Source organism: Theobroma cacao, chromosome 9 (assembly GCF_053813885.1).
Source record: "Theobroma cacao isolate CCN51 chromosome 9, ASM5381388v1, whole genome shotgun sequence".
NCBI lineage: Eukaryota > Viridiplantae > Streptophyta > Magnoliopsida > Malvales > Malvaceae > Theobroma > Theobroma cacao.
Window position 1 is genome coordinate 13,164,392 of NC_142647.1, and position 11,760 is coordinate 13,176,151.

Consider the following 11,760-nt stretch of genomic DNA (forward strand, 5'->3'; position numbering starts at 1 on the left):
ACTATATTAAGTAATGCTTTCTTTCAATACATTAAAATTCATCACATAAACCATAAGGCACTCTTTAAGCTTTTTATATAATATTAAATTTTATTTTCCTGTGTGTTACACGTGAATTTTTACTTTTTTTTATTTATCTTTCAATAATAATTGTACACAAATATAAATAATTTTAAAATATAAAGTTTAAGTATATATAATTCAAATTTTATGACATTAGTCTATAAATTATTCAATATTATTTGAATTTAGAAATATATTTTTAATAAAAGCAATGTAATGTAATTAATTTTTTTTTACAAATTAGATAAATATTATTAATATTTTATAATAAAATATTTAAAAGGAAATTTAAAAATTAATATTGAACTTTATCTCATTTAGCAATTATGACTTTTTTTTATTTGAATTTCAGTCCTTGTCTATATATATATATTATAATATTGTATATATATATATATAATTATATAAAATAGTTTTGATATGAAAACATTTATTATTTTAGGCTCTAGACTTATTATTTTCTTAAAGGCTGCTCTAGTCTAATAAAGTAGGAACTTAATTAATTATTGTAAGAAAAATAAATAACATAACTAATTTTTTTTTGGATAAACATAATTGAAATTTAATCATAAGGCAATGAGTAATATAGTGTTTCTTTCACTTCTCTTAAGCCACTTCAATAGATATACAAATAGAGATAAGCATAACATCAATTTATGTTCCTAATATGCCAAAATCATGAGCAATTTATCTTAATTGACTTCTTTTTTTATCGTCACAAATGGCTCGGCGATTATTGATTGACTAAATTTGGATAAGAAATTTAATTAAAATTTTAAAAGAATTATGTCCTCTTTCTCTCATTCAGACACAAAGAAACATATTCATATTTATTGAGATAGATTTATAAAATTCAGTGGAACTTGAAATTTAAGTACATAAAATTGGGATTCTATCAATTTCTCTTTGAAAATTGATTTAACAATTAGTTTCTTAATCGATAAGGTAGTTGGTTTTTTCTTAATTGACTTTATATTAAAACTTGAGAATTAAGGTCCATGGAACTTAATAAAATAAATTATTGTATTGTCAAATGTACTTTGATTGTATTTTCTAGTTGTAGGCATAAGGTAACAATTGACTTCTTAACATGTCAAAATATTTGAAAAAAAAAAAAACCTCCATTAAGCCTTTTTAACTCTTTCAAGTTTATTATTATATGTATATATAATTAATTAATACCATCCGCACTCATTGTTACCATTCAACGTTTATGAAATTTATTTATTGATTCCAGATTATACATTTTATCAAATGGTTACAATCGTCGTAGTGAATAATATGATCACAATAGTAATCAAGTAGAACCAAATTACTCAAGATAATAAATCAACAATTGTAATTGTTATTATTATCCAGTCAAGTTTTTTCCAAGAATTATTGTCAAATTCTAAGTAGTGGTGGAGGAAGGGGATGGTGTCGTCAATTTTTAATTTTTTTTATTATTATATGTTTGAAATTGAAAATATGTAGTTTTTTCATTGTTTTGGACTAGTGGTAAGTCATCTAACTTATGGTTTAAAGATTGGGTTTGATTTTTCTTAGACACTTTGCATACGGTTTTTACGCTTTCTCTTATTCCCTTTTTCTGTGAATCAATTAAATAATTTTTTTTCTCCAAACCAAATAACTATACTAAACTCTTTAATTCACACAAATTTAAAATCTCTAACATTTAGTATTAATTTATCATAATTCATAGTTAATGTTTCTTTAAGTCCTAAATCTCAATTCAATTTTTAGTTTTACATTTGATTTATATTAGTAATATTTGAATTTAAAAAATATTGTAATTCAGTTATTGTTATGTATTGTTAATTTAATATGTATATTTTTATTGTCTTATAGATAAAGGTGACTGATAAAAAGCCCACAGTATAATCTTGAACCTAGGTAGTCTTAGAATTTTGACGTTGAATGGCCCAGACGAAACCTATATTCACCATGTACATAGACAATCATTCAAACAAGAATATTTGTAGAATTTGAGTAAGGTTTAGATGATCAACTTAAGCTACGTATGTGATCTTAGGAAAACTTAAAGTAAGCAGCTTTACAATTCATCAATTGCAAAATAAATATGCAAACAACAATAATTTTAGATTTTGGACAAGTTTCAAAGGATGAAATTAAGCTATCCATGTGGTCTTATGACTGATTAGTGGGCGGCCTTAAATTTTGACCTTGACTGACCAAAAAAAGTCCTAAATAAGCCCACACTGACCAAGTACATGGACAATCATGCAAACAAGAATATATTTGTAGAGTTTCGAGCAAGTTCTAAATGATAAACTTAAGTTGAGTGTGTGGTCTAGTGAACCCGTAGTAGGTAGCTTTATAACTGTGTCCTGTAATGACACAATAAGTCCTTAAAAATTCACCAATTACATGAACAATTAAGCAAAGAAGAATATTTCTCTATTTTGTAACGATAAATAGATATAAAATTATAAAAATAAAGAATTAAAAAGGAGTATCAAATAATACTCACCGGAAACTTTCAATAGCTAGGCAAAAGCAGCCAATAGTAGAAAATCAACCGAGACATGTAGTCTAATGGAAATGCAAAGCAAAATCTTGCAGAAAAACACATATAATTGTAGACACCTAAAAAAATAATAAAAAAATAAAAAAATTTAAATTATAATAAAATAAACTAAAATATAAAATAATTTTAAAAAATAATTTAAAAAAAAAACCTCCAACCACCACGCATGATGGGATTCTAACCACCAACTCCCTGGTGCCAGAACCCCATCGCCGGGTTGTCCAAATTTTTGGACAACCCGACTTTTTAAGGACCACCTGCAAAACCAAACGGAGGAGAGAACAAAAAAAAAATCCTAGATCTACCAGCAGCAAGCTAACTAGCCACAGGAACAAAATAAAAACAAACACAAAGCAAAAAAAAGAAAAAGGGAATTAGATCTGAAAAATGAGTGAGAGGGGAGTTTAGGGGTAGAGAAAAAGTTTTTTTCGGGTAGGGGAGAACCGGCAGGGAGACCAGCGACAAGGGAGACCTATCGACAGAAAGTTGAAGAAGGAAGAAGGAGAGAAAGGCAGAGAGGAGATCCGCCGAGCGAGAGAGAAATAAAGAAGAGAAAGCCGAAGGAGAGGGAAAGAGAGGGATCGGTCGGCAGAGGAAGTTGAAGGGAGAAAGAAACGAAAAAGAAGAAGAAGAAGAAGAAGAGAAAAGTTAGGGAGAGAATAGAGAGAGTGACGGCTAGAGAGAGAAAAAGAGAGCCAAAAATGAAAGAGGAAGGAGAAAATATGGTTTAAATACCTAGGGCTTAAGGGCCAAAGCGGCGTCATTTTGAGCAACTCTACAGGCACCAAACGGTGCGTTTTGGGTCCTGCTTTGTGGGCCTCAAGGGGCGGGCCTAGTGCAGCAGACTTGGGCTCCTGCGAGCCACCAAGTTGGGCTAGTCCAAGCCCAGAAAAGTAACCCATCTTCCTTGGTTTGGGCTCATTCCAATCGATTTTGGGCCAGTCCATTTTATTAAATTAATTGCAATTTTTGGTTGTCATGATTTAAAACATAGTAGTAAAAGTTATTTTTTGAATGCTTATATTTAATATCACAAAATAAAAAAAAATAAAAAAAATAATGGTAAAAACGCATAGTTTAGAAGAATATATATATAAATATATATTAAATAAATAAATAATAATAATAAAAAATTTCATAATAGATTTAGTTTTTTAAATAATAATAATAAAAATTAAATAAAATAAATATAGTAATAATAAGTAAATAAAAAATGAATGAAATGATTATTTGAAAAATCTCACCTAAAAGAGGTAAAGAGTTGCCTCTTCTAAGTGGGATTTTTTTACGCAAAATTCGAGATGGATTTTCACCGAAGAGTCGAGATAAATCTGAACTCTAAACTTCAAAACCCGTTAAGTCAAATAATCGTTGTTAAAAAATGATATATATTAAAAAATAATAAACTTACATAATATTGCATTTGAACTTAAATTAGTTAATAAATATTACTAAATAAAGTTAATTTAATCATTTAAATTTTTTTTATTTGATAAGTTATATAATCAAGTAAAATATTAATCAACAACGTTTATTAAAGGACAAAAACAAAAAATATAAAAATATATATAAAAATAATAATAATAAATTAAATAAATAATCCATGAAAAAATAACAAATATTACTAAACATATAAACAAGGTGACAAATTATTAAACACATAATTGGATGTATTATGAACCACCTAAATCAATAAACGCGTGCATGTAGATATCATCATTTTACCCTGTCATAGCATGCCACATTTATCTTGCAAATGGTGCGAGATTTTCGATGATGGGATTTCCCCGAAGAGCTTGTAGAGACGAGTTCTTCCGGGGATATCTCTAGGTGAGAAAAATTTCGAGACTTCACCAAAGCGTTGGGATGGTCTTCGAATAATTTTCTAATAAAAAATTACCGACCCCATTATTTAAAATAAAATAGTCATGATATCATTTTACGCTTGCATCATGTGCATACGTAAAATCAAATAAAAAACTCATTCAGCTAATTTCATAAAAAAATTAGTCAATAAGCAGGGATTAAATTAAAAGTAGGCTACAATAAGATAACTTAAGATTAAATAGTACCGTTCGCAGAACGGGCATCACGGAGGTGCTAACCCTTCTCCGTGCGTAACCGCACTCCGGAACCTATCTCTGAAAAACGTGGGTCAGTTCTCGTTCTGTTGACGAATCTAAAATCAATTTAGAACTTCGTCGATTAGAATTGGGTTAATAGGTGACCAATCACACCTAGATAAAAAAGATTGGTGGCGACTCCTAAACCGATATAATTTTCGCCCTGCGTCTGGCGGTCGGGTCCCCGGACCCGCACGTTATGACAGATGGCGACTCCACTGGGAACATCGAAAGTCAAGCCATTAATTAATCATAAGTTATCTTAAGCCTTAAATAATTTGCTGTTTTCCCTAGCATCAATTTTGCATATTTTTGTTTAATGCATTCATTTATTTTGCTATTATTACTTCACTATTTTTAATAATTGCGAGAAATTTAGGATAAGGGGAGTGTGAAATTATTGGTCCGAGGTCAGTATATTCCTTCTCACACACTACACATCTTGCATTCATGCATGAGCCTTCCACTCGGGCTTTGTCCTTAATTAAGAGGGGGTTAAGTAGCTACGCTCTCGTGAGGTGATAACCTCCGCATGGGCTAGTGAAGACTCCCACTCAGATCGAACCTAGTCCGTTTGAAGCCTGTAATGGGTGAGGACCGGGGTGCCTTACTAGTTCGTGTGGACGACAGTGATGAGCGATTTGGGAACCTTTAGCTCCATTTTCAACCCAAACTCAGCATGTAGAATACCGAGAGTCGCCTTTGCTTAGGTAGAGCTTCACCCGTGAGAATATACCTTTTGACTAGGTACACATGAAGGAATTTTCATAATCCCCTTGTTCTAAGTTTTTCTCCGCAAAGTAATAAAGGTATCATATCAATAATTATTTTCATTCATCTTTTTTAATCAGAATAGCTTTTGGAATTCCTGCTTACTGTACTAACTTGAACTTTTTGCATATGCATGTTTGCATCATAATTTTGCATATAGGAAAAGTATGTCATTTGACAACCATTGACGAAGTAGATGCAAAAGATGACTCCTGAATTGCAACAAGAAACAATAGCTTATGCACTGAATTACTTTGTTGAGGGGTGTTATGTGACATATACTTTTAGTACATGATCATTCATATGTGCATAAATCCTCATTTCATGACAATAAGTATTTTCGCTTGTAAATAAAGATAAGGGGTTCATTTTTTCATTCATGCATGCATCTAATTCACGTTTATGATTACAATAAGGTTCCAAAAATAGACCAACCACCTAAGCCAAGTGACCAACGTGTCCATAATACGCGTCAGCGAGCAAAGATCATGGAAGAAGAACAAAGAGAGCGAATGGACAGAATGGAAAGAGCTCAGGAAGAAATGAGAGAACAGCTAGCAAAGATGATGGAATTGATGATGAGTTTCAGTAAAGGAAAAAGAGCGATCGAAGAGCCAGCTCTATCAGAAAACCCATCAGCTCAAGGCAGTGGAAACCAAAGGGATGATCCACCCTATCCCCCAGGGTTCACTCCACCACATGCCCAAACCTCTCAAAGGGTCCACCCTTAAGTGATGCCATCCGTTTATTACAATGCACCACCCCCGATGGGCCATCAATCAGCTCATGGGCAATTTAGGCCATATTCTGGGATAAATCCTGCTGAACCAATACACGTCCCAGATTTAGATGATCCAAAAGAATAAGAGAAACTAAGAAAGGACTCGTCACAAACAGGAGAAAATGAAAAGGACCAGAAAAAGTATGATCTGTTGGAAGAGCGTCTTCGTGCTATCGAAGGAGTTGATAGGTTTGGTACCATGGACGCAACTGAGCTATGCTTAGTGCTGGATGTATTGATCCCTGCCAAGTTCAAGGTTCCAAACTTTGAAAAATATGATGGAACAAAGTGTCCCATGGCACATATTACCATGTATTGTCGGAAGATGGCGGCACAGTCTCACGATGATAAGTTACTGATCCATTTTTTTCAAGACAGCTTGACTGGGTCAGCTGCTCGGTGGTACGTACAACTAGATCGAAATTGTATTAAGACTTGAAAAGACTTAGCAAGAGCCTTCATAGCCCAATACAAGCATGTGGCTGAATTAGCCCCTGATCGGTTGTCATTGCAGACTATGAAAAAGAAGCAAAGCGAGAACTTCAAGGAATATGCCCAAAGGTGGAGAGATACAGCAGTGCAAGTTCAGCCACCTCTCACTGATAAAGAGATGACTGTGCTATTCATAAACACACTCCGAGCTCCATTCTATAAGCGCTTGATTGGCAATGCCACGAAAAACTTTGCAGATTTAGTCTTATTGGGAGAAATAATAGAATGAGCTATCAAAAGTGGAAAAATTGAAGGGCATGAAGTTACCAGCTCAAAGAAAGGGAATACGCCCAAGAAAAAAGAAGGGAACGTGCAAGCAGTCGCTCACGACAGCCAGCAAGCCCACAACTTTAACCCATATTACCCGTACCCCCCACACCAACCCTTTTATCCGAACATAGGCAACATCACACAAAACCCATATGTGTACCAACCTACCCCGCAACCAACGTTTCAGACCAATGTTCTTCCACAAACTCCACCACCAAGACCGGTAGCTTCAACCAATAATCCTGGCCATGGTCAAAGAGGACCTAAAACTACCCTAGAAAGACCAAAGTTTGATCCTATTCCAGTCCCTTACACTACATTGCTGCCACAACTCATAGAAAATCGACTCTTTGCTCGAACCCCTTTAAAACCACTCCGACCACCTTTCCCGAAATGGTATGACCCAAATGCGCATTGTGATTACCATTTTGAAATTCAAGGGCACTCCACCGAGAATTGTACTGCTTTAAAACATAAAGTTCAAGCGCTCATTAAGGCAGGACTTTTAAATTTTACCAAAAAAGACAGTTCAAGTGTTGATGGGAATCCTTTACCTAATCATGAAAGATCGATTGTGAATGCCATACATGAAGGGATGATTCGAAAGGTGAAAAAGAGTATTGATGAGATTCAAACGCCAATGGATAAAGTGTTTGAGGCATTGTCCAAGATAAATGCCATCACTCCAGAACCCATCGTCACAAAGGAATTGGGGCATGATCTCGCTTATTCTTGCAAATTTCATATGGGGGCAACTAGGCATTCCATTCAAAATTGTGATAGCTTTCGTGGTAAGTTGCAAGAATTGATGGATTCATCGGTAATTGAGCTTTATGAAGAAGCTGAAGAGAAGTTGGTCGGAACCATAAATGAAGACACCCCAGCTGAAATGGCATCAAGTTCATTCGGGGCGAACAAACCTAAACCTCTCACCATCTTCTATGAAGAAAATAGGAGCGTGATGAATGATACATCCCCTACTATGATCAGAAATGGTATTACCATCGAAGTCCCAAGTCCGTTCCCTTACAAGAGCGATAAGGCTGTCCCATGGAATTATGAGTGTAATATTTTGGGCATAACTTCATCCACCCCTCAAGCATATTTTGAAGATCTAATTGGTGTGGGGGGTATAACGCGAAGTGGGCGATGTTATTCCCTTGAGATAGCGGAAAGAGTCGAAAAAGGGAAACCTACACAGGGAGAGGGAGGCCTGAAGAAAGTAGATACTTTTTTCAAGGACCAAGTTGTCGAATCTATAGTTGCTCCGAACAATGAGGTCAAAAATCCTGTTACTGAGAAAGAAGCGGGTGAATTTCTCAAGTTTATCAAACACAGTGAATACAGTGTGGTAGAACAATTAACCAAAATACCTGCTCGCATCTCACTGTTGTCCTTGCTTTTGAATTCGGAAGCACACAGGAACGCGCTGCTTAAAGTCTTGAACCAAGCCTATGTGTCGCAAGATATATCAGTGGAAAAGTTAGACCACATTGTGGGGAACATCACAGTGGGGAACTTCATTGCCTTTAATGATGAAGAAATCCCATCGGGTGGTCGGGGAAGTAACAAAGCTCTGCACATTACCATCAAATGCAAGGATCATGCCGTATCTAGGGTCTTGGTCGACAATGGTTCAGCATTAAATGTCATGCCTCGCTCTACTTTAACCAAGTTGCCAGTAGACGTGTCTTATATGAGAACCAGTCGCATGGTTGTAAGGGCCTTCGACGGGACCATAAGGGAGGTGGTAGGGGACATTGAACTACCGATAAAAATCAGCCCTTGCATTTTTTAGGTCCAATTTCAAGTCATGGACATTGCCCCGTCATACAATTGCTTGTTAGGGCGTCCATGGATTCATATGGCGGGAGCCATACCATCTTCCCTTCATCAAAAAGTTAAATTTATAGTTGAGGGCCAATTGATAAGTGTATCTGCTGAGGAAGACATACTGGCTATTCAACCATCATCTGCTCCCTATGTAGAGGCGACAGAAGAAGTCTCAGAATGCTCTTTCAGATTTTTTGAATTTGTTAATCCTACTTATGTGGGGGAAAGAAAAGTGATACCGACTCTTTATTTGTCAGTAGCAACTAAAATGGGGGTTAAGCAGACAGTGGTTAAAGGATGCCGTGTCGGTTTGGGGTTAGGAAAGAATTTACAAGGAATTAACCGTCCTCTAACTCCAATAAAGAATGAAGAAAGATTTGGTTTGGGGTACAAGCCTACCAAAGAAGAAAGAAAGAAACTGGCAACTCGAAAGAAGATTAAAAGGATGGCTCAACTTGAGGGAAAGGGAGAAAAATTTGGGGAACAGACAATCCCACACTTATATGAGACTTTTCGCTCTGCAGGTTTCATTCATCTCGAAGCACCAACAAAGGTCAATCAGGTTCTACGGATATTTGATGAGCTATCAATCCATATGATCAGAGATGAAGAACCTAATGAGAAGATCCCTGTGGTGTATCTAGTACTGCCAGGAGAGGAGCTAAGCAATTGGACAGCCACGGAACTGCCCATCATCTTTAAGTCTTCCGAAATGTAATGAACAATTTTATCTAAATGCCTATGCCCAAAGGTGTTAAGAGTAATTTCTTGTTTAAGTAGGGTTTTCTGTTACCTTCATCATTTAAATAAATGACAATGCATAATGTGTTTCATAATTCATCAATCTTTTTGCATATTTCCTTTCATATATTCTTTTAGCCAATAAATACTTGCCCATACACGCGTCCAACTTTACCTGTTTGTAGGTCTTTAAATAATGAACACGAAGACAATCTAGACAACGATTTGAATATCGATTTTGAGATGATTCCGAACGTTGATGAATTGAAAAATGAAGAGGAGATGGATGACTATAACTTACCCCCTGATTTGTCGAGAATGTTGGAACAGGAGGAAAAGGAGATTGTACCTCATCAGGAACTCATAGAAATTATTAACCTCGGAAATGGGGAAGAGAAGAAAGAGGTTAAGATTGGCACCTCACTGTCATCTGATGAACGGCAGAAGCTAGAAGAATTACTCCGTGAATATGTGGACGTGTTTGCTTGGTCATATCAGAACATGCCAGGTCTTAATACTGACATGGTTGTTCACAAGTTACCTTTGGAACCAGATTGCAAGCCTATTAAACAGAAGTTGAGAAGGATGAAGCCAGAAATGTTGCTGAAGATTAAAGAGGAAGTAAAAAAGCAATTCGATGCTGGATTTTTAGAGGTGGCTAAGTACCCTGAATGGGTGGCTAATAAAGTTCCAGTTCCTAAGAAGGATAGAAAAGTTTGAATGTGCGTCGATTATAGGGATTTGAACAGAGCGAGTCCGAAGGATAGCTTCCCTTTGCCACATATTGATACTCTTGTGGACAACACAGCAAAACATGCTTTGTTCTCATTCATGGATGGCTTTTCTGGTTACAATCAGATTAAGATGGCACTCGAAGATATGGAAAAAACAACGTTTGTAACCATGTAGGGAACGTTTTGTTACAAAGTAATGCCATTTGGATTGAAGAATGCAGGCGCCACCTACCAAAGGGCAATGGTAGCTTTGTTCCACGATATGATGCATAAAGAGATAGAGGTATATGTAGATGACATGATTGCAAAATCTCATACAGAAAGGGATCATGCTGTCAATCTCAAGAAACTGTTCGAGAGATTGCGAAAGTTCCAGCTCAAGTTGAATCCTGCAAAATGCACTTTCGGTGTAACTTTTGGGAAATTATTGGGGTTCATAGTAAGTGAAAAAGGAATTGAAGTGGACCCGGATAAAATACGAGCTATTCAAGAGCTACCACCTCCCAAAACATAAAAAGAAGTGAGAGGATTTTTAGGGAGGTTGAATTACATTGCTTGATTTATATCCTAGCTCACCTGCAAATGCGATCCAATCTTCAAACTGCTTCGAAAACGAGACCTAGGAGAGTGGAATGAAGAATGTCAAATAGCCTTTGATAAAATCAAAGAATATCTCACAAATCCACCAGTGTTGGTGCCACCGACGGTTGGAAAACCTCTTCTTTTGTATTTGACTGTGAACAAGAATTCAATGGGATGTGTATTGGGACAACGTGATGAAACTGGGAAGAAAGAACGGGCCGTATATTACTTGAGCAAGAAATTCATGGAGTATGAGTCCAAATACTCTGCGCTCGAAAAGATGTGTTGTGAGCTAGCATGGACCGCCCAGAGGCTCCGACAATACATGTTGTATCACATAATATGGATGGTGGCAAAATTAGATCCCATCAAGTATATTTTTGAAAAACCCTGCCTGTCTGGAAGAATAGCTCGATAGTAAGTGCTATTGTCTGAGTATGATATTGTGTATATGTCCCAAAAATCAATCAAAGGGTGCGCCATCGTTGATTTCGTTGCAGATCGAGCTAATGAGGATTATGAATCTGTAAGTTTCAATTTTCCAGATGAAGATTTGATGGCCGTCTTGCACATAGAAAATGATGGTCCCAATGAACTTAATCCATGGAAGATGTATTTTGATGGAGCATCCAATGCTTTAGGGCACGGAATCGGGGCAGTGTTGATTTCTCCAAATGGAAAGTACTATCCAGCCACAACGAGATTGAATTTCAATTGTACTAATAATATGGCGGAGTATGAAGCGTTGGTAATGGGATTACAAGCAGCAATCGAGATGAAGGCTGACGCAATAGATGTTTACGAAGATTCGGCTTTGGTGAT